Genomic DNA, 23,890 nt, shown 5'->3' on the forward strand with positions numbered 1-23,890 from the left:
ACGCTTGCGTAAGGGAAGGCGGCTGCTGAGAGTGGAAAACTGACCCCACAGTTTGCCGCGGCCGTCTCCGCTCCCAGCTTCACTCTGTGCCACCCTCCGCCCTGGCCCCCCAGCCTCCTCCCCAGTGCAAAGGGGTTTGAGCAAGGGCGGCGGATTGTTGTAACGGCGCTGAGTAAAACAACGTATTGCCGAAATTACTCTCCCCAGAGCTCGAGCCACAAAGGCGGAGAAGAGTTTTAAATTTCCTGGAACTGCGACATGCTGCCCTGGGCCGGGGCCGTAATGAGCTTTGCCTCTGGAGAAGGCAAGTCCTCACGCGCGGGGCGGAACGGGGGGAAGGGAAACAGGACGGCCACTGCTTCATTTTCCTCCTGGCATTGGTGCGCGTTTTCAGGAGAGGGCTGTAAAATTAAAGAGAAATCGAGAGGTAAAAGCAGGAAATGAAGGGAAGGGGGAAAGGAAAAGACAAAATATAGAGAGAAGTGAGAAGTGACAGGGAAAAAAACATAGGGAATGAAATACTTGCAGTAGCAAGGAAACAACAGCGTAAGAAAGTTACTCGTCAGTTACTGTTTTATAGGATTCTGTTTACCCAAAGGACAGAGATGAAACATGAAATGATTAACAGCCGACGGAGTAAGGAATATTTATAACCATCTATCATTGCAGGGAGTAAATTCAAGTGCATGTAAAAAGAAATATCAAACTTGCTGGCATTTAAAATGAGACAAGGTTAGATTATTTTAAATTAAATTTTAAATGCAGGTGAAATTTATAATTTGTTGTACAGCTGCTGACATTTTTGTTTTTCCCCAGACTCCCGGAGAGGCTAGAAGGCTTTATCTCAAAGAAGAGAGGGAGGACAGGAATCAAATTCCTGCTGAAAAGATGCATACGCAAAAACATTCAGCCTGCGGTATCTCACGGTTCTGATCGCAATCTTGGCCTCTAAATCAGCGCAGCTCATTGTCAACGAGGAGAAGATAGGGAACGGGGGGACAAATCACACAGGTACGTATGGGGAAGCAGCAAACCTAGCAAAGCAGATTGCTAGATGAACGAACAACCCTTCGTTAATATTAAAGACCCAGACGCAGCCACCCTACAGTTGATTTCTCTGACCTGTTACTCTGTGTAGTCCTTTACATCAGCACAAAGTTAATTTTAAATACTTGACCAGACTTTCTTCTTTGGTAGTGTTTTATACGCCGCACTGATGCATGATTCAACAGTCGTACAGGGAAAAGGACAGTAAAGTTACCGGTCTCCGCCTGCAAAGAGGTCTGGTGGTTTTAAATAACATTTTAATTTGAATTATAATAAGGTTAAGAGTGAGATTCTGAAAAGTTCACGACAAGCAACTCCATAGGCCATTACAGCTGTGATCATTTGAACTTAAGGTCAGGGAGATTTTGTTCTAATGATTCACATTTCATTTTGCTTTAGCGTCTGTAAGTTTCTTTAAGTCAAAGTATTGCTCTAAAACACGGCTTTGACACCCGGGGTGAGGCTCTGAAAGGCTACCTCAAGACAAGAGATGACAACACACGCGCAAGCCTGAAGTGTTACCTTTGGGATGTATGAAAAAATCCGTTTGGCAAATAAGCAGAGACAGAATAAAAATGGTACATGTGGGCAAGTTTGCCACAGACTTTGAGAGTCGCCTCTTCTTCCACCTTCTGCACCAAGTCATAGCTGTAGCTGCAGTCAAGGCTTTATTCTTGTGCTGACATCTTCTCTCCTTTATTTACCCAAATGAACAGGTAACTGCCTCGCAAAGATCTTGTTCGATAGAGTTCCTCGGTCTTTTGTTTTGGAATCAGTCTTTGGAATAACATCCACAGACTGCACGTGGATAGGACACGACCCAAAGTTTCATGCAAACTACTGATTCCAGCCTGAATCTTACACAGGTATTGCACCTGAAGCCAGAAGGTAGTTGCATGGGGTGGTTTCCCCCCGTGCCATGCAGGCATCCTAACCGGGAAGGTCTGCTTCGGGCAAAGCCCGTTCCAGGCACCAACCCCACCTCCAGCGCTGACAATCCCTGCTAATCACTCCAAGTGCGTCGCTGATTTGTTTACTAGCGAAACTGCCACTTGTCAAACGGCTCGCGGTACTGCTGTTTGCAAGCTGCAGATGTAAATCGTGATACAACCACAGCAAGGTGACAGCAACAAAATGTCCAAGCTGCTTGGAGGAGACAAGATGACAGAGAACAGAACAGACCTGCTCAACTGTTAATTCCCTGACACCAAACAGAGGTTCTCAATTTCAGCCACTTTTTTTTCAGTTTTAAATAAAGCATGCATCATTGATTTATAAATATAATCAGTTGATACTGCTGAGGAGAACCCACTTCACAGAGTGGTGGGTTGCACAATAAAAGCTATCAAAGGGGGGACAAAGTAAGAGGGCATTAGGAGATGAAATTCTGTCCTGTCTGATGATTTCACCCGAGCCCACCATGCCCTTTGGCAGGGATAAGATGCATTACTATTGCAACAGGGAGCAGACAAGAAGACAAAGATATCTTTTCTTTCTCTTCAGCTATTCTTCATGAAGGAAAAATGAACTTTATTTAACTGCAAACATATCAAATTAGGTATTTTCTCCAACTCGCATGCCATGAACCCTTCAATATTTTGCAGGAACAAAGACTCATATCTGAAAGCAGGTCCATCGCAAAATGGGAAAAGTGAGAGATTTGCAGAACAGAACATAAAATTGGCACGGTAATTTTTTCAGGACTACATAATAAATTGGAAAAAATAGCACTGAACATTCATCTTCACTCAGTGAAATGACCTTCTGTTACCCCTTAAACAGCTTGCTAGTACTTACTATGGCAATAGTTTGATCCAAACACATTGCTGTAAGTCAAAAGGCATTATACTAAAGAGTTGCTTTCGGGGCACGGGGACACAGCTGTTCCCGAAGCCCAGCTAAGCTGCTGTGACCCCTCTGGGTTCCAGCTTGGCCTTCACCTAGGATGTACAGCTGGGGACAAGGCCGACTGGGAGATGGTGACCTTCTCGTCGCCATTATGAACCAGATCTGAAATCTGCAGAGGTCAACAGAAGGATTCCTGTTATTTTACATTCTCCGGTTGTGTTTCAAAGCTTGCTGACTTTTTCTAATTTCTTCAAAGAAATCGCATATGTGTGAAATGGAACACGCAAACAAGAATGCTGGGAACACACTGAACGGCTCTTTCCCAACTGCCCACAGTGTTTCATTACTAATTACAAGTTAGTCTAATTCACCATTCCAGCTTCAATTAAAAATATATTAAAGTACATGCTTTAAAAATAGCTTCAAACTTGCAAGGAGCGTCCATCCAGAAACCTGATACCCACATCTACAGAAAACGTGGTCGTGAAGCCGTGCTACCAGTTCAGTTTATTCCCTTCAGCCCTGTTAAATGTGAGGCTATCAGCAGAAGCACACTTAATGTAGATGCTTCAGCTGCACCTAGGTTGGTTTGCGGCCTGCTAAAATCTCCACCCCATCTTAACTTTCCTCTGTGGAGGAGAGGGCCAGAAAAGCTCAAGAGGCTTGAGAAGTCATCTGAGGCACCAAAGGCAAGGTCAAAATACAGCGTTCGCTAGGTTTTTTGTTGTTTTTCCCCCCCTCCTCCTACCACAGGCATTCGCAGCAAGTTTTTGACCCATTTTATTCGCGCGTGTCCAGAGCGCAAACACTGGTACACGCATTCTATTCGGGCACATTAGCATTTGGTGTGCAGGTTCCGGACTGGTTGTCTACAGACAGAGAACACGCAAGGGAACTGGATGGAACGTTTGATTTTCTTCTCTGCTGCTTCAGCCAACCTCCAACAAAAAGACCACTGACATAATTGCAGAGATGCTAATGTCAATGTTACTGTCTGGAGATTCAAATATTCACTATTATAATCGCCTGTCCCAGATCAGTCAAAAGTCAAACAGGAGAACTGCTTCTCACGGCTTTCTGGTACCGTTAAGATCATGAGCTGAATTACTGGGATAAGCATTTGAATCAGAATAGATAGATACCAAAGAATACGTCGTCTCATCAAGCCTCACAGGGAGAAATGGCTGCCTTCAGAACATTGCCTTCCACAAAAAGCATGAGTAATGCAGCAGGGAGGAAAAACAAAGAACAGACGGCAACCTCCGACTCTCTAAACGGGGGCACTGTGTTGTCATTAATGACTAACACCAGAAAGTGTCTAGAAAAACTGCAACAATAAGCATAAGGGAAACTGAAGCAATAACATCACACTTTCACAGTTATAAAATCTCTCTGACATGCTTGGCAAGGGAGTTTGGTGTGAAGGGACTGGTATATGCAGGATGTAGCAGCAGCAGAAAAAGCATGAAAAAAAAGTCTCTCCATTTGTTGATTAATCACAAGCGTGTCCTTGAGTTCCCTTCAAACGTTTGACCATGAGAAAAAAAAAGACTATCCAATGAAAGAGAATGACGCCATCTTTTGACAGCAGAAACTCCACAAGGCGCCATCAAATCTGACAAATCTATGGCAATGTACTGTATACTAGCCTGCATCACTGGATTAAATGCGGCTCTGTCAAAGTCAGCAGATGTCTAGTAGCATTTTGAGACCGATGGAACTTGTGAAGAAATCCTGACCACTCTTTGCAATACTCTGCTTGCACCCTGATTTTTTTCCAGCAGTTGGTTTGTTGTAACTGGGAACATAGATTAAAAAAATGGAAGAAACATCCATTTCAAGAAGCTGGAAGTCTTTGTTAAAAAATGAGATCTCAAACACAACACTCGCGTGCCTAAACACGGAACAATTCTGGTTATGGATAAATGCTGACTTTTTCCAAGATTGCTGCGCTCTTCTTTCATAGGGCATGGCAATTCTTCTCACCTTCGGGGTTCTGATTCTCCATCTAGAAGAAAGCCGTTCTCCACGTAAAGCTATATTTTGTAAAGACTGTGCTTAGAGCCCCTAAGCTTGCCTTTCCTTGCAGCTGCACAGTTTTCCATGAAACAAGAGGTATTTCGGTTAACTGCTGACTGCGTTGAACCGATCCCCAGGACAGACACTCGCTGTACGTTGCCAGATCGCTGCTGGCAGCGCAACACGTGTTGCTGCTTGCTTTTGTCAGGTAGGTGACCTGACACAAGGAATTCGGGCAAAATTCTCAGGAAATTAAGCATTTCTTCTGAGACCTTCCCCCTCCTCGCCCCCAAATATCTTTTTTGTTTCTTTTCTGTACTGCAGTTTGCTTGGCAAAGCATTTTCTGAGATACGCCCTAAAATTTCTCCAAGCTATTGGGGAGTGATTTCCTCAGCCTAATCTCCTCCACAAGACTGTAAAAACCGTGGGATAAAAGGGGAACTGTGGCGATTTACCTACTAATTAGTTGCTCTTATTAAGAAAAGCGAGATAATTGATTTTCGGATGCACTACCCCTTATTAAGACCTAATTTAACTGTATATCAAAGACTAATTAAATGGCATTGTTCCATCTCACTGATGAGTTTTGATGCTTGGTGAATAGAGTTGGGTGGAAGACGAGCACACGGTAATAGATTTCGAACTCGCACAGATAACTATAAACTAAGAAACTGCGCACAGGGAATTTGGGATTAGCTAAAACTAACACATTTATTAGTATTCCTTCACACTGACAGTTTGAAGTGAAAAATAAAACATTTAAACACCTGCTGAGCATTACAAGGAAAGGGAAAGACAATGAAAAGACTCTCACTGTAAACTGTTTATTTAAACATTTAGGTAATTTTGTTAGAGTGAAGAATTGCATTTGTGAAAAGGATACACACTTTCATAGCATATTGCTCTGTTTGTTCTAAAGAGTTGTGTAGCTACAAGAAACCAAGCTACCACAAATCATAGATACTAGTTATTTGTGCCTTTTTTTCACAAATGTTTAAATAAAACAGATAGCACCTCTCTCCCCATAAAGAATTATTTGAATTTCTGATTATTCTGATACCTTGTGGCATTCCAAGTTTATTTAGTGCTGAAAAGGAATAAAGGGACAGGATTAGATGCCTTCTGTTCTTCCAAATAGTCTGCAAGTTCAAAAAAATATAAAGTAAGAGAAGATTATGTTGCTTTTGAGCAAAGGAATGGCGGGGACTAAGTTTACTAATAAATTCTGAGGTTTCTGATCCTTCACTCTTCATTTAAATGAACTCATCTGTCCTAAAATAATTCCTTCAACAATCCAGTGCCTGGTTTAACAAAAAACAATTTACAGTAAATTTCTGTGTGTAAAGTGAATCACTTCAAAGCTTTAATCCCATCAATCTACCCCCTAAATAAAACGTTTTGTCCTCTAGACAGAATTGCTCTGACAATACAAACGCTTCGTTCTATTTAATCTGTTAGGTCGTGGCCCCGGAGATTACGATGAGCTGTCTCTCCAAACCCCTGTGTGCTGCGATGCAGCGTCTCTTGGATAAATCACAACATCCTCACCAAAAAACCCGGTGACTTTGCTCAACTCTGGGGTGTATTTCCTCGTTTCTAACAGTTTCTTTCACAGGCAAGAAGATAAGATGCACACAGGAGCATCAGTCATACGTCACTTTTTCATTCATTTTTGGCCAAGGTGTAACTATCCAGCAGCAATAATCTGTAGTTTTTAGACATCTAAAATAAACACCATCTTGTACTGACCGTATGGCATTAATCTGAAACTGAAATTTGGCAGGTATAAAGTTTATTATCTGAAGGATATTTACACATTATGTATTCTTTTACTAATGCAAATAGAAATAGTAGTACTGTAGAGGGAACAAATGTTTATTTCACTATTTGCACAAATCATATTTATAAATAGACAAGTGAGCAAACTGTTTGTGTAAACAATCCCTAAGGACCATGAGGTCTGACCAACCTTGCAGCTAAGCTATACATGGAAGATTTTGGAGCAAATAATTACAATGCATAGCTTACTCTTCACAGAAAGTGATGAGGCTTTTACGTACGAAAAGAATTATATCCGAGTACTTAAATGTCACTAGAGGAAACATCCAGCTTTGTAAAAAGGAAGAATGAAAATGAAATAATCTTAAATATTACATAAGAATATAATGCTTTTCCTTCATCTTTAATGCACAAGCCCTTTCCTAGTACCAGAAAGCTGATGGCTGGATTTAGAAATGCACATGTCCATGCCCTTCTGTACACATGCACGTTCCTGCACGCACATGCGCACTGTACGCAAAAATGCTCACAGCTACAGTCACTGTGCAGCTAAGCATCATTTTTATTCATGGTTTTGCCAAGCACTCCGTCTCACTATCACAGATACTTGCTAAAGTGGTAGGTGAAGAATGGGTACCTTCAGTAATTTGCAGTCCAAACGCAGATGTTGTACAGCTACTAATCCAACATATCAAGCAAAACAGTACAGCTCCAAGACCTTTCCTCAAAACCTTCCCTGTCCATCTTTTCTCCTAACTTGCCATTTCATTAAAAACTAGCAGGTTATCTTCCAAAACAAGTCTCTGCACTTACCTTGGACTGAAATAATAATAATAATAAAAAATATCCCACAACCCTCTGGCACTTCTACCCAGCTCTCTATCTCCCTCTTTTCTTTATTTGCATTTTGCTCTTTCAAGATTTCTGCTGGCATTTTCTGATTAACACCTTGAGAGATTACAGCACCATCACAGCGCTTTCGTATTCTACTTCAGGCCCCTTCCCTTCATACTTGAAACAGAGACTAGCATCAAGTGAATGCAACCTTTGATCTGTCCATTAAGTTCTCGTACTACCGACATGAAAAGATACCTCATTGTTGCACCAGAAAACATTTCAGGGAGACAAGCAAACAGTTCGCAGGCCCCGTCATGAATGCGATAGCACCGTCTCTTCATGGAGTACTTGTTACAATAATCATTGCAGACTTTGGTACAGAGGTCATGGAGAGATTCTACTTCTCCACAATTTTTTGAAGAAGTCCGCTGGCAAAATGGCAAAAAACTATGCTCAGTGCTCAATACGCAGCTACGCTGGCAGCTCCCCTGCCCATTTTGTTAAAGATGTTGGCACAGGGATGGATTTGGCATTAAATGCAGGACGTTCTACTGGAGAGAACAACTATTTCATTTAGATTTTCACTACACTCATCTGATGAAAAGGTTAATCATATGGAGAAGTTAAAATATAAAGTTGGATTTTTTGTTGTTTACTCACAGAGCAACAGGAACATAAGGCGGCTAAACGAAAAACCCAGCGGTTTTTTTTCCCCTCTTCAATTAACATTTACAAAAAGGAAAATCTGACAGCATTCAATAGCCAAACCTTGGGAATTATGAAAAAGCACAACACAAATACATAATCAAGTCATATACTACTAAAGAAAAAGCCAATGCTAGAACGTGCTAAGCAAGTAAAGCACAAGCCGACTAATCCAAAATCAGATTAAAAAATGATTGATAAGCTTCTCCAAAGTGAGAACACACTATCCTGGCTGCAAGTCACTACTGCACAGACAGTTTGCGTCCTGCTGGTGAGCAGTAACTCAGTAACGTGGTCAGCAGAGTTTTATACTCATTTCAGGTCTCTCGCCCACCATGCTAGAAATCAAGCTTTTCTTTTATGCTTTTCTAGCCCCAGTGAGAACCCTGATTTTAATTTACAAGTGTGTGCATAACAGCAACTTTCGTGTCTGTTTTCCACATCACAGTCCTAGGAATGAGGCAAACAGTTTGTACAGAGGAAAGAGATTCACCTGGTTTAAAAAGGAAAAAAAGAAAAAAGGGAAAGAAAAACTAAAAGAGACATACATAAGAAATAGATGGCACTGATCACTTCATTCCTCAATTTGAATTTAGATTTCTTCAGTTTTCAATACGCACACTTTGACAAAGACTGAATCATACTGATATACAAAAATTTGTCACGAATAAAAGATATACAATATTTTTAAAGCATGAAAGATTATCTTGAAGATTACAATAGTAAAATGCGTGTCTAGCAAGCGAGTTGGATGGAGGCCTTTCACACGGCAGTTTCACACTGGCACCCTTCTGTAACTTCCCTGCCTAATTCAGCCAGAGTTGTTTGATGTATTTGCTATCACAGTGCAAGTGAGGTTACAGAGGTCATAAAACATGACACTGACGCTACATATTCCAAACATTCCTGCTACAAATCACATCCAGCACATTTGAGAGTTTCAAGGTGTACGACAATCCTGAAAGACAAAGAATCCATCCAAATCTTCATCTAACATTCATTAAAATATTAAACAAATAGCTCAGGATTCGTGGTGGTTTGCTCTCTCTCTTGTATAAGAAAGGAACAGAATTTACAAAGTAATCGAAAATTTTCTCATAAATAATGCTGTGACTATCTCCTCACTTGTGCAACGGTCCAAGTAAAACTTCAGGAAATTAATCCCCTAGCTGATGAATTCTATATAAACAAGTATTCTGGAAGGCCAGCAACAACGTACGGTAATAAGTTAGCTATAATTAGTAACAGAAGCCTTAAAATAGCTGCATCCTCCTGAGTCTGTTATGTTCAGAAATGATAAAATCTTTTTTTTTTTTTCCCCCCACCGTAACTAAAATGGTAATTGAAAGCTGACTTAGGATCAAAGACAACCTCAAGGTTATAAATATTTGTAGCTGGCTGTGAAGTAGGCTCATCAAAATTTCTTGAGAGTGGATGCCCTGCTGCAGCACTAGTACACTTCCAGGAGCCAAACAGAAAGAAGATATTTTCTCAAAGACTTATATGCACGAAAAAAATGAAAAGGAAAACAAAAAAGCCTGGAGGGGGGAAAAAAAGCCCCAAATGCTTTACCGCAGAATCTAAGTGCTGTTAGCTGAAGATTATTATAAAATGTTCTATTTGACATAGCTGGGAAAAAAATCCACAAACCCAAAAAAAGAACCCCAGTACCACTAATGAGTAAATATCTGTTGCCGCTGAGAAGTCAGCATTACGTCAGTGATTCTTTATTCTTTCCATCCAGTATTTGCACAGAACACCAGCCATTACCGCAGCTTTGCTTTTCTTCACGACTGGCAAAATCCTGGTTCATAATCCCTCCACGTACTGACTTCAATATTTGCATTCATATTCAAATTATTTTCTTCTATTGTACAATAGTTTCCAAAACAATACACTTTAAGTTTTTAAAGCAATTCCATAAATATGCAACTTTTTGAAGTGTTCTTTTGCGCATTATACAAAGCAGCAAAGCCAGACAAAAGCTGTGGAAACTTTTAGAGACAAAAGAAACTGTCTACCCAGTCCCTCCCTGCCTGGCTCTCCAAGCTTGCTTGTGGACCTAAACAACCTAAACAACTCTGCCATTGAAACTAAGGCATCATTTCCAAACGGAGCTGATCACATCCAGGGATATTAAAGATGCAGACAAAGAACTCCCGTGCAGAAGAAAGGTATGAAGTAAGAATTTTGCATAAACCATAAGCTCTCCAATTACCTGAATCTCCAGAAAGAAACAGAGAATGTGGCTTTAAATTGCTGAAATTTACCTCGCGTTTTCCCTAAGTGTAATTATCATCTCATGAGAAACTGTATTAACACACCTGGTCAATCTGCAGTATGCAAAAAAAACCCCTGTGGATTGCTACTACATATTCTAATCCAGTTGTTTGGGGCATATCCTCTGGGTTGCAATCACTTCCTTTTAACACATTTATTATTTTAGAACTATATATTCCTAATCGTTGTCCTCTTGAGCTATTTGACCAATTCATTTAAGTATTTGAAGGCATTAATATAATTAATACAATTTAAAGGATGACCTATGATACAAAATATCAAATTTCAAATTGTTTTTCGCCCCTAGTTATCAGTGCTGTATAATTATCATCTACATCAAACCTGAGTTCACGGCAGAGAAGTGCACTTGAATATTTGAAACCTGCTTAGAAACTCATGACCTTGCAGGTGGTGCTGCTAGATCCAACAACTTGCTCACGGGTTATGTTGTGTTAGCCTAACAAATTCCAGAGTCGTTGGGACCGCAGAGGCTGCAGTCACCGGGGGAAGGTGACAGGGGGACACGCAACAACAAAATGAAAAAAGTCAGGTGACAGAGGAGGAACGTGATTTTCCATTGTCACTTAGCGTAGTGCTATGTTACTCTAGGTTTCTGATCGTATCTTCCCCCTGACAAGTGGGTTAGTTTCCTCTAGGTTGACTGCTGCTCAGTTTTCCAGAACCATCCCTGCCTACATTTTCCAGCCCTCTACACCACGTTTTGCCTGGCTGTACCCTACACAGGCTGCAGATTTTTCACCTGGCAGTCCTGCACAACCTGCATGTATGGGCCACCCTGTGATCAGCCTAACTATCAAACGCGTCTCCCCAAAAACAAACCGACAGTGAAATCATGGAAGCAGCATTCTTAGGCGTTATGATGTTGAACCTCAAAACTCAGAAATAGCTCTTTCAGTACACGTCTGACTTGAAAGCGGAAAGGGAAGATAGAAAGCTACAACCCCTCACATCACCAGTTTATACGTGCCATAATTTTCTGCTGACAAGACCTATTTTTGCTGTGAAAAAGAACCACATTGTAAAACAGACCACTAAACACCTAGAAGAAAAAAAAAAGGTGCTAGGGTAGCACACAGGAACAGAGGAAAACCCTCCTCAGTAATTCCTTCCAACAGCGAACTACAAACCAGCGATACTTGGTTAGCAATTAACCGTCTTGCTGCATCCTAACCTAAGCAATACAGTAACAGTAATCAATACAAGTACTCGAAAAGACTCATGATTATGTCCCGGGTCTTTAATTTTCAGCAAGGAGCCAAAGCACTGTGATATACCCATTTTTATTTTCCCAAATAATGAGACTTGCTCACAAAAGCAGCCCAGGAAGAGCAAAGCAGGCTGATGCAAGAGTGTCAGTAGGAATCTAAAATGCCCCTGACTACAGCCTCTGCTTTAATACAACAGAAGCTGTTTATTCTGCAAAGCACAGAGCTGCCAAGAGAGCTCAGGACAGATCCAGAGATTCTAAGGACCTTACAGCCATCACAATGGCCTCTCTTCTCAAAAAAGAAACTCACTTAGGGATTTAGGTGTGTGTGTATATATATTTTTCAAGTGTAGTAACAAAAGTTGCAGGTGTATGCGCATATATACATACACATACATAAATATTTTTATATACACATATGTAAATGGGTATCCAGCTGCATTTACACATATATACACAGACACATGAGGATTTGAACACACAAACATTCCACTAGAGAACCCAAAAGTAAGCATTACACTGGAAAATCTTTAGAATCTGACAGGGACAACGAGCTTCTATACAAACTGCACTGGAACTAGACCGAGAGTGATTTCAGAAATAAAGTGCACAAGCTCATTAGCACGACCGTACACACAACAGACACGGCATAGGAAGTGAAAGTATGATTAAAAAGATTAACCAAAAATAACCAGAACAAAGACTCCCGTGGATATTAAACCAGCAAGACTGACAGAGGCTGCTGCTGGTGCTGGGAGGAATAATGCCGACGACAGAATTCACAAGCTCTTGGGATGAGCAAGAAACATTTTTCAGAAATTTTGTTTACAATACGCCTGCTGTCATTCGCAACCATTACCTTAGAGGAGACTTTCAGCAGGGGATAAACTCCAAAAACACTTCACAGAGAGGTGTTTGGATTTCTCCGTTGAATCTGAAAAACAGAAAAATCACTAGTTAAAGCCGTCAGCTTATGACACAGAGCTGGCACTGGCAAAAGCGATAGAAAATATCCACATAAGAAATTTGCCCACTGAACAGAGAACGTGCCAAGCAGCGCGGTGGATTAGTGGGTTTATCTCAGAAGTGACAGATTTCTGCATTTCAAAAGGGCCACGCTGGAGTGGGTGATGGAGGGACTTAACATGATCAAGGAGAACCTGTGGTTCACCAATAGCCAAGGGTGTCGATTTGATCTAAACTCTGTTCTAAAATCCCAAGGTTAACCCCACACAGCCACTTTTCCCCTTCAGATTTCAGAAAGATTTATTTCAGGGAGGTTGAACAACACTGGAAATACATCCAGATAACGTAACCGTATGAGGACAGGTTAGCAAAGAGTGTGACATGGAGGTTTTTAACCTTCCTTCTACACCTCCCCACCCACCCAAGGAATCAAAAGCAGGTTCAGGTGGCGATAAACTTTGCCATATATGCAGCTGGAAGGCAACATATTCTTTTCATTTATCATTTAAAGACAGATCATCGGGAAGTCACTACATTGCAAAGATTGGATCTCTGCACCATTGTGGTGTAACTGAACACTGCCGTATGCAAATATTGGAGATAATAAAACAGAAAATGGTTTGCGGTATTGGACTTGGCCTTTTCCTACATTACGGTGTCAGGTTTAATCCAGTCAGCAAAATTAAAGAAAATAAAGTTTTCCCAAAATTCAAACAAACTTTGGTGGATTGGAAACTATTCCGTTAACTACTGGTAAGATTGAATACTGGCTAAGTTTGGCCCCTAACTATGGTTCTAGCTAGCTTGTGGCTATGATCTGAACCCCATCGCTATCTGACAGAGGGTTACAAACATGACAGGGGACTACTACCAGAACATAAAGAAGAGGTAGGGATGGCAAAAGCAGGCACTCTAGTTTGATGGACACGTCTCAATTCACAGGTCACTAGAGGCTGTACTGCTTTTAAGTCAGCACCACTGCTCCGACAATATTTTCAGGCTGCTTCTTGCAACATCAGCTGCAGCATCAGGATCACCATGGATGACAGACTTGCTGCAGGCTAAATTCAAGGGATATGCAGAGATCCTGTAACGGTTACAGATACTTCAATATATCATGTCTGTTTTGGCAGGGGATAATATTAGCACTATGGAGATAAGGATACAGTAGTGCTGTTGGAGAATATCTGTCTCCTGCCTGCTGGGCCGTGATAAACAGTCGTGTGTTGCACACGTTAGGTAGGAGTATTAACAGTACGCGTGCAGGCGCTTAAAAGCAGGAGGAAAACACAAGTCTGCAAGTTTGCTCATGCTTGTGGTATGCTGGTAGTAGGAGCAATTCTGCATAGGTGAACTTGTACTGCTTAACTTCCGTCTCACTTCATGCTCTTAAAAGCTCAACTCAGCTGTTACTGGGTTCAGGTTCTGATTAGAAAATATGATCAAGATATGAAGAGAAGGGGCAGAGAGCAAAAATTCAACACAGAAGAATGGAGCCAACTGAAGACCACATAGCTACACATACTCTGTGACAAAAGAGGGCCAGAGAGAAATACTCTAGAAAAACATGAATACTTCATTTTTAATCTAGCTACAGCATCAAAATGACACACCACAGTTTTTAAGAGATGTTTTGGTTTCTAACACACAGCAAAATATCCTCATCTCCTACAAAAGGCACTTTTGTTTCAGCAGCTTCTTGAAAAGAGGAGGATACTCAGCAATTGCTTAAGATCGAAAAAAGAGATAGAAAAAAATATCTGCAACCAGAATGGGTTTGTTATGCCCCCAGCTAGTTAGAGAGGTTTACAAAACTCCACCCTGCCGTACGTTCCGCCATTTCCACAGTAAGTTATTACTTTCTCCTTACTACATTTGTTCAGTCTGTTATTGTGATTAAATGCTACCTCCACATTTTCCAAGCATTCCTCTCTGCCTATGGAAAGGACAACTTAGTTAAAAGTGGCTTTGTCAATTCAAATGCCCAGGTCAAACTGTATCGGAGCTCTGAGGCACCAGGATTTGTTTCAGAAGCAGAAGGAACAACTGTGAAATTTCCAGAATGGATTAAGGTTCTGAAATTCTTGCTCTCTGATGATTTGGGGTCAACGAGCTGCAGCTCAAGCAACTTTGGAATTATAACTTTTTAAGAATAGTGATAATGGGTTCTCGTGGATTTGTAGTCATGGAGAGTTGCTCCTATCACTTCCCTTCGGCAGAACCGCTGAAGAATTATTGGAAGAAAATGTAAAGAACATTTCCTTCAGAATACTCTCTCTACAAACAGACAGGGTAACTACCTGAAAGTGACTTCATTTTCTACAGTATGTCTTAACATTAACATAATCATAAACACTTATGGCAGCATTCCCCTCACATCTCCATTATTAATCTCTTAAAGCTGAGTTATGAACCACATAAAACATTAATGCACCATCCCCTAATAATTATTGTCTTATTAGAGCATTTGCCCAGCGTGGCTCGTTAGATAGTTTGTGTTCATAAGGAAGGTAAGTTTCCATTTACCAGAAGTTATTAAAAAACCCCAACCCAACCAAAACGACACACCCTTGTCAATATTATTTCCATCAACAGCATTTTCATAAATTAATAAAAAATTAATGAAGCAGACAAAATGAAGTAATCTGGTTAAATATTAATTTTATACTTCCCATTTTTCTTCTAAAAGCACGTCTGCTGAACTTTGAGCGCTATTTCTTGGCAGCACCAGAGCCCCCACCCTGTTCGCCTCCTCAGAGCAGCTTTCTGTACTCGCAGAGAGGCAAAGCGGTCCCACTCACCCCGGTGGGGACCAGCTACGGCCCCAGCCATCGCGCCCAGCAGCTGGCGACCAGGAAGAGCTGAAGTCCTGGCACCAACAACTCCAACATCTGCTCGCCAGCCCTGGTACTTGCCCCTCACAGACTGCTAAGCAGCTGTTCTCATGGCAAACAGTTCCTCAGCTGGCACATTCTCCCTTGGACACCAAAGAAACCAAGCCAAGTGCTCATCAGCCTCAGAGATGGTTAAAAAACGCATCCCTAAAGGAGATGGGGAGAGTCTTCAACCACACCTGTAACTTCTGTCCTCCGGACTTTCAAAACTTAAGTCTTCTGCTGTGTAGTTTGTTTCATTACAGCAACAGGGTGAATTTTCAGGTTTTTAAGTTCGGTTGTGTGATACTAAGTATTTTGATAAACTGGCCACTGCATTCAGACTAGAGGAACGAGGCTTGTTCTTCAGTTTCTGCTTCTTGCCTGAACATCACGATTGCTCCTCATCAGTTATGCAGTTTGCACTCAGTGAACGGTCTACAAGAAAGATTTACCTTTTAACAAACTCCATGAAAGCTAACTTCCAAGTCCTACCATTTCGTCATCATTTTCAGACCACTTCTCAAAAACAAACAAACCTCTTCCAGTCTTTCTTGCTTTCCTTCTCTACTAAGAGTTAAAATCTGTGAGAGTTACATTTGCTTAAACTTTTGTCCACCGTCACACAATATGCAAATAAGAGACTTTATTTTCAATTAACTGGAGGAAACCAACCCTGTACAGACACACAAGGATTGAGCAGAAACATTCCGAAGTCTCTTTCAAACATCCCTCAAAGTTTAAGGCTTAAAGTTGAAAATTTTATATTCCAAGAGACAGATCTGGAGATCTGAAGATTTTTATGTATTTTGACTTGATCATTTAAAGGGGGGGCAGGGAAGAATCAGTCATAGCAAGGCCCACATAGCAATCTGTCACACAGCTTTGTAGATCCTTCCACATACTGCAGGCCACACAGACGGTGCTGCTCACTAGTTTAAATCTCCTTAACGATCTTTCACACTGCGGAGCACAGATTTGCCAAGGGGCAAACCTAGATTTTACAGAAAACAGGCTCCCAGCCTCACTGTACTTCCTCTACTCAACAGAATACATTTTATATCAAATAGTAGCTTCTGCCTAAGACAATATATTTTTATTCTGCATGGCAGCAGCATTAGCCAGTGTGAGAGTCTGACAATTAGCAAACTGGGAGCCTTCCACTTAATAAACAGGAGGATTTTCCATGTGGATTTTCCAGGCAGATCTGGGCAGCCATCATTACTGTATGCTTTAATTATGCTTTCTGTAGGAGTAATATTTGTGTTGATCGTCAATTGGCCTATGCTCAGCATCACACTCACTAGTTGCCTTAAAGTTCATGTCGTGATCCTCCTCGTTCAGTTTAAGTATCGCTGATCTCATCACGCATAAAAACCTGTGAAAAATCACAGATCCAAACCTCCCCAGTTCCCCACTATTGCCTACACACCCAGACCTCATCATGAAAGAGGTGGCAATCTAGCTGTCATATCTAATGGGCCTTTTCTCAAGGCTCCACAAAAAAGGAGAACTTTTAGGGGTTAGATAATAGAGTTTTCAGCAAAACATTTTTTTTCATGGAAGCATCTATTTTACTGGGGAAAAAAATCCCACAGCATGCGCTGATCTGCAAAAATTTACATCATCTCATATGAAAATATTGTCGTAGCACTTAGGTACACTTTGAGTGCCCCCATTCTCATCTTTCCTCCTGTCCTCACCAGGCTTCCTTGTAACGGAGTACAGCCAGGAGCTCACCTGACGCATCCGAAGTCAGCAAGGAGCAGGCACAGGATACCCAACATGTTGCCCACTACAGAATTTCTCCCGCAGAGAGCAGAATGGATACAGACCATAAGCGTGATTTAAAATTTTCAGTACACCCCCAAGAAATACAAGTTTTACCTTCTGAAGAATTTAGCATTTCTAGTAAATATCTGAAGCATTTTAAAATTAGCTATAGCTGTATTCAAAGTAAATTGCTTCTGGGGCAACACACTCATGCTTGCACTCTGGACTATTCACGACAAAGTTGCAGAAGAGGAGTTAAAAAAGAGAATAGTCTGTCAGACTACAAACAAATTTCCCATCAGAGCAATTCCTAACAGGATTTCATTAACAGGAACTCAACCCTCAGCCACAGCCGGGGTACTAATACCTACGGGCACATTTGTCAAGAGAGGAACGGCGTGGCACTTCAAGCAGATGCACCTGAAATACAGGTCTGGGCATTCTAATTCCATCTCTGTCACCAAGTGTTTGCTTCAACTCCTTCATCTGTATAATGGCAATGATATCTAACTCAGAGGGACGCTGTGAGGATTAATTAGTTAATGTTGGTAAGTGCTTTGAAGATGAAAAGAGCTACAGAAGAGATAATCAGTTTTACAGTCTCTAAAAGCTTTTACCATGTCTGCAGAATTATTTTGGAGTACCACATGAATATCATCTGAGAGAATCTGTCATTTATCACGTACATCCAGAAAAGGGGGGGGGGAGGGGTGTGGTGTAGAGGAAAAAAAAAAAGAGCAGGTATGCAAATATTTCATTTTTAAAGCATGTATCCTGGTCTAAAATCTGTCGAGATGTTTTAAGCCTTCACTTCCGAGCCCTCACCACCACACAGGGTATGCTGGTTTGAAGGCTGACTTTATCCACGGGCCAGCTCAGCGGCAGATGCCGAGAGTCAGCGGACGGAGCCCAGGGGCAGCGCCGGGGCCCAAAGCTCCAGCTCCCTTGGCACAAACTACCTGTGCACTGCCCCGACTTTCTGCAGGAAACAAACACCAAACGGCTTTGTTGACTTCACTCTTTTCTTCCTAATTGGAAATTCTGAAGTCACAGTGATTTTCAGGATTCTTTCCTATGCGTCTGGCTTTTTCACAGTATATATATTACAAAGGACTAGGAGATGACATCCCATTCTCTAAAGAAATGTCCTCAAGGAAGAATATATATACTTAGCTTTGGCAGATTTACTTTCGGTTGCCTCGAAAGTCTTCACTACATACATCCCAACTGCATGTCCTCCCTTGATTGATTTTCGTTCCCAACAATCAAAATGGAAGTTTTTAATGAAAGTCAGAGTTCACTTCAACATTGCAAAGTCAGCCAGGATACACAAGCATAAGTGGTTGAAAAACTTCAGAATTTTCAGAAAAAATATGTCTGTACTAACTCCACCTTACTCAGATATTTTCGTATCCCAGATAAGAACAGCCATATCTTCTCTTTCAATTTTAAGTAGTTTTCACCAATGATTTGAAGCACAGAACATTAAAAGAATGTCAGCCTGTATATATGCAACTACTTTATCGCTTGGAAGCAATTTGTCCAGAAAAACACACAAGTATCATAATTATGTATGACATTTTGATTAACAGCACATTCCTGGATACATATTTTTCAAATAACCACCATAAAAAAAACAAAAAAAACTGTCCTGCAAGAGGGTCTCTACATACAGCACACCATGGCTTCCATACTGATAACTGCGGTATTCGAGTGCAAAGGTGGTAAGATGTACAGCTGTGCTTTATTACAAGCTAACTGCAATACTGACTGGCACTAGCTACTGTCAGAAAAGACCACCACGTATGATTTCCGCAACAATCAGACTTCAAAACTTCATTAAGCCATTCTTTCCTCTTTAAAAATAATGTTCAGTGGCAATCTTGGTGATTATCTGTAGTTAGAGTACCATTAACACATCATCAGACAATCCACATTCCACATTATTCTGCAATTAAACGTATTTTGCTGTTGCTTTTAATCACTACATTTGCCCACAGCCCTTCTCCTATCTTACCTCAAATGCTGACATTGATGGAGTTCAAGGAAAAAAGCACAAGTATGTCAGCTTGTTCTTCTTCCTTAGGTTCTTGGCGCTTCACATGGCAGTAATGACTATTGGTGGCCCCCCTCTGCTCCCAAAGATGCTACCCACTAATCTCCCACCACATTTAATACTGCAAGGCTACACTTCTGTTCTGTAAAAGGAGGTGGAATGTCTTGACTTGAGTGAAAAGACCCCTCCAGATCTGTCGAAACAGTTACCTGTCTGGAAAAGAAATTCTGGATAACTGAGACAATCCTTTGCTATTGCAATTACGCCCACTGTTCCACTGTGTGTAAACCGACACTACTCTGCCTTAAAACAACTCGGCTCTGCTACCCCACCAAACTATTCAAAGGTAGCTCGGATCCTCCAGAAGGTAGGAGAGAACCCGCTCTGACCATGGCCACCTGGAGCATTTTGGTTCTTTCACCAGCATTTTCCTTCAGGTTAAATAGTTCTTTTCCCTCTCCCAATATTTATTCCTAATGCATTTATAACAAGTAGTTATAAATTCAGATCCTTTCTCATGCAGGCCCAATGATTAAAGGCCTTTTAGACTCATTTGCATGACATGTTACCCATTATCCTAATTGTCATTGTACAGTATCTGACCCATCCTTCCCCCTCCCCCCCCCCCATTTATTTAACATGGAAAACAAGACTTTAAACACTGTGCTGCAAAGCAAGGTCATTTTAACACTTCCCTGTCTACAGAAAGCATTTTACCCATGGCACTCCATGGGCAAGCGGCACTCCTGGCAGCAGTCACCCTCGGTCCAGCCCGTACCGACACCCAAGTCTCATTTTGTGCGTCCAGCTGATGAGCTCCAAACTCACAGCAGAAGTCTTCTGATTCCTTGATTACACACCCCGTAATTCATACCACTGGACCTCAATTCCATGTCTGGTACTGCTGCCCCCGAGGTCACCCAGCTTTCCTGTACGCTGGAATGACGATGGCCTGTTTTTTACACCAGCAAACGTCACCTACACTGGTGTGTTTTGCACCAGTTACAGAAGTGCTAGAGCAAAACACCTTCTTAGCCAACTTGGTCCCACTGCTTCCAGCATCGTTTAAATTTTCTGTCCTCTAGCCAGTTACTACCTCAGTTTACATTTCTTCTCATTCCAAGGTTCTGCGCCCTCGGCCTCACCGCGGATGAGGCCCCACTGTGCCGCACGCCGGCCATGCGGGCTGGCCCTGCTGGGAGGAGAGGCCGCGGCCCCGACACAGGACACGGCCCAGCCCAGCAGCCGATGTTCAAGAAAGGGCAAAACGCTTCCAGGCAGTGAGGAAAACAGCGTGAGCAACGGCCCTGTGCACGGCGAGGCCGAGAAGGCGGCTGGGAAGAGCCCGTGGGCCGGGGCAGAGCCACCGTCGCAGCAGGAGGTTCCCTCCAGCCCATGGAGAGTCCTAATCCACGTCAGGAAAACCAAGCTGTCGTTCAGCTACCGCCGGACCATTTCTCAGGGAATTGTGCCTCTTGTCTTTCATACAGAAATAGGCTGCCCAAGGAGGGGGTGGAGTCCCCATCCCTGCAGGTGTTTAAAAAACGTGTAGATGTGGCACTTCAGGGTATGGCTTAGTAGGAATGGTGGTGTTGGGTGGATGGTTGGACTCCATGATCTTAGAGGTCTTATCCAACCTATGATTCTATGATACTACACATGCAGGTTTTGGGTCGGTTTTGAAAATTTGATAAATACATAAACAAATGTTGAGGCCTCCCGTATTTATAACCCTAGAGCTTTTCAGTCAGGTTCAGCTTCACAATTTCACGTGTTCCTACGCTTGCAGGGATAAATACTTTACTTAATACCGGTACTGGTTACAATGACAGCAACACCATCTGTATCGCCCCCCAAAAACCAGCACTCAGTTGCAAAGTTAGACATTTCTGTGTTATTATTTATTTACTAAGGGTTGTTTCAACAATCAAGCAAACAAGTTAGAACTACCATATGCATCAAGAATCAGTGACACCCATGATTTTTTTTCCCTTTCTCAAAAGTAAATTCTCCAGAAATTTTTCAAAGAGGATCCAAGCCCGTTACTCCATATGCTGCACTGCCTCCCGCTTACAAACGCAAGAGTCCTGCCGAGTACCCAAAAGCTGCCAGGACAACTTACATCCCTCAGAATGCACAGGACTTGCTGTACCCACCACACAAACGCTAACCATTAGATAGTTTCACATTGCTACATATTAACCAATACTAGAAAAAATATGAAAAATTAAACAACTGCTAACTGCTGGAAAAACTGCTGCACGCTGGTTCCTAGCCTTCAAGGAGCACTGGTGTGAGCTTGCAGAGCTCCTGCTCATACCCAAATTTTCTGTGGAGTAAGTGACCCTGAAAGGAAACAGTCATGATAGACTTCGAAACGTGCAGCCTGCCAACACAGCTCCGTCAGTCATCATGCTACACCCTCCCCTTGCAACATCCACGAATCCTACATGTAGACACAACACTAAGCTACATATTTCATCTAACTCATCCGAATTCAGAAGAGTCAATAAAAGGGCAAGTACTGTTCTTCAAATAACCATCCTCTCCGATCTCTCAACTCCTGATGACCAAGGAGCAACACGCTCTCATTCTGGGGAATTAGCGACAGGTCACCTTTCCTTTTACAGACGTTTCCATTCTGTCTGCACCAGCTATGCTTCTTGCACAATGAAGCTTCAAAAATGAAAACGTGTCTCAAATTGCTTAGCCGATTAACGCCATTAGAGCACACACCAATCACACACACCAACCTGAGTGCAGGTTCACAAAGATTCCTCTGCGGTTTTGTGTTCATCTTGGGCTTGATGAACAGTTTGTATGCCATCTTCACTTCGCCTTTCTAAGGCCCAATCAAACACTACAGAAGGAATCGCGGTAAGACCCTCCTGGACTGTCCAGAGGTCTTCATACTGCAGATGTTTAACAGAGGGCTGGGAAGAAAAACTCTTACAGGTACTTCTCAACAAAGATTTCTGCTGTTGTCTTTTTCCCCCTCTATCTTCTTTAAGGAGGCTTTAGTACTATTTTCCATTGTCTTATTTAGCTTCAAAACTGGACATTTTATAACACAACTCGTACCATATTTCCAGTGTTCAGATCAGAAAGATTTAATTCAGCTGGACTCACATCATTAAGACACCCAGCAGCACAGGTGTAACTGGCTACCTGCCTAACTAGGGTGGGTTTCCTGAATCAGCTTTATATTTTGTCATACAGATTAGAGAAATAGCAAAGTCCTATAATTAGATTACCTGGTTGCCCTTAGCAAAGCTGTTGCTCAGAAGAAAGCAGGCAAAACACTGATTTTTCTGTCTGAACTCTAGGAAGAGTCTACACCCTTTCTCGCTCCTGCCTTTCTGCTTGTCCATTTCCCTCCTCTGGCAGAGCTCCCCATGACCACGGCGCGACCGGTCTGCACTAAGAGCCCCTCCTCAGAGCTCGGACCCCTCGAGGGATGCCCCTCAGCCCATCATTTTTTCTCTTTATGGACAGGGTAGAGAAATGGCGGAGGAAAGCAAGCGAAAGTGAGGGAAAGGTGTGCATCGTAAAGCATGGCAAAATATATCGGCACCTTCTTCCCACAGCAACTTCTGAAAGACAGAATGCATTTTGGATTGATCTCCTCTTCCCCTCATCTGTTTAATAAACATATTTCTCAGAATTGTATTTATTGTCTTTCTCGCTTTGAGAATTCTCTCACTGAGACAAACTAAAAACCAACTGAATCAGCTTTCTCTCTCCTTAATTTTGCACTTTAAGGTTTTTCAAAATACCTTTTAAACCACCGAGAAAATATTTTTTTCTTCTTTACTGAATTCCAGAGAGTAACAGAAAGCGTGTCTGCATTACTGTGACATACAGACTTCACCTCTAAGTAGGCAGCGCAAGCACTGCTAAAATTAACACACCAGCTACACAGAAATACACTTTCTCTGTTAAAAAAAAAAAAAAAAATCAAAGAAAACAAGAACCAAAATCCCCCAGGGCAGACACTCAGGTAGCTGGCTGCACTGAAGTGCAGGGGGTTAGGAACAGTAAACTAGCCAGCCTGCACAATAAGAAATGTCATTGCAGCAGTGCAGACATACACTATAATTACCTCAGTTTGGCTTAACAACAATTAGTACAGGAAAAAAGAGAAAGGAGACACTTTTAATTATTAAATTTGTTTGCTCTATGTATAAATACTACCTTACCTCATCAGAAAATAGAAATATCCTCCATCTCGCTTCAGATCTACTATGGAAATAACCACGCTCACAGCAACTATCCATTAGCTGCAGCCAGCTCAGCTGTAGCTAATTTAAAGAATCACAAGCACAGCAGTACGAAATCAAGGGAACTTAGGCAACTGAAAGTACTTTAACCATGTAAGAGCTCAGGTACCCTTAGTTTTACTTCTGTTGTGTGTTCCAGCTGTGAGAGAGTAGTTAGAAAGACTGTTATAATGTAGCCCCAAGAAGTTTAATTAGAAA

General features: G+C 41.8%; 1 protein-coding gene across 5 annotated transcripts in view; it reads right to left on the bottom strand.

Annotated features, from left to right (window-relative positions):
- Positions 1 to 23,890, bottom strand: part of TENM2 (teneurin transmembrane protein 2) — a 1,253,534-nt gene that overhangs the window by 804,492 nt on the left and 425,152 nt on the right. For 4 of the 5 annotated variants that reach the window (XM_075442184.1, XM_075442183.1, XM_075442198.1 and 1 more), the window contains one exon: positions 12,604 to 12,678. The gene's annotated coding sequence lies outside the window, so the exon portion shown is untranslated. Of the gene's footprint in view, positions 1 to 12,603; positions 12,679 to 23,611; positions 23,656 to 23,890 lie in introns of those variants that run through there. The other variant, XM_075442186.1, reaches the window with a different exon arrangement.

This window comes from Opisthocomus hoazin, chromosome 23, assembly GCF_030867145.1.
Source record: "Opisthocomus hoazin isolate bOpiHoa1 chromosome 23, bOpiHoa1.hap1, whole genome shotgun sequence".
NCBI lineage: Eukaryota > Metazoa > Chordata > Aves > Opisthocomiformes > Opisthocomidae > Opisthocomus > Opisthocomus hoazin.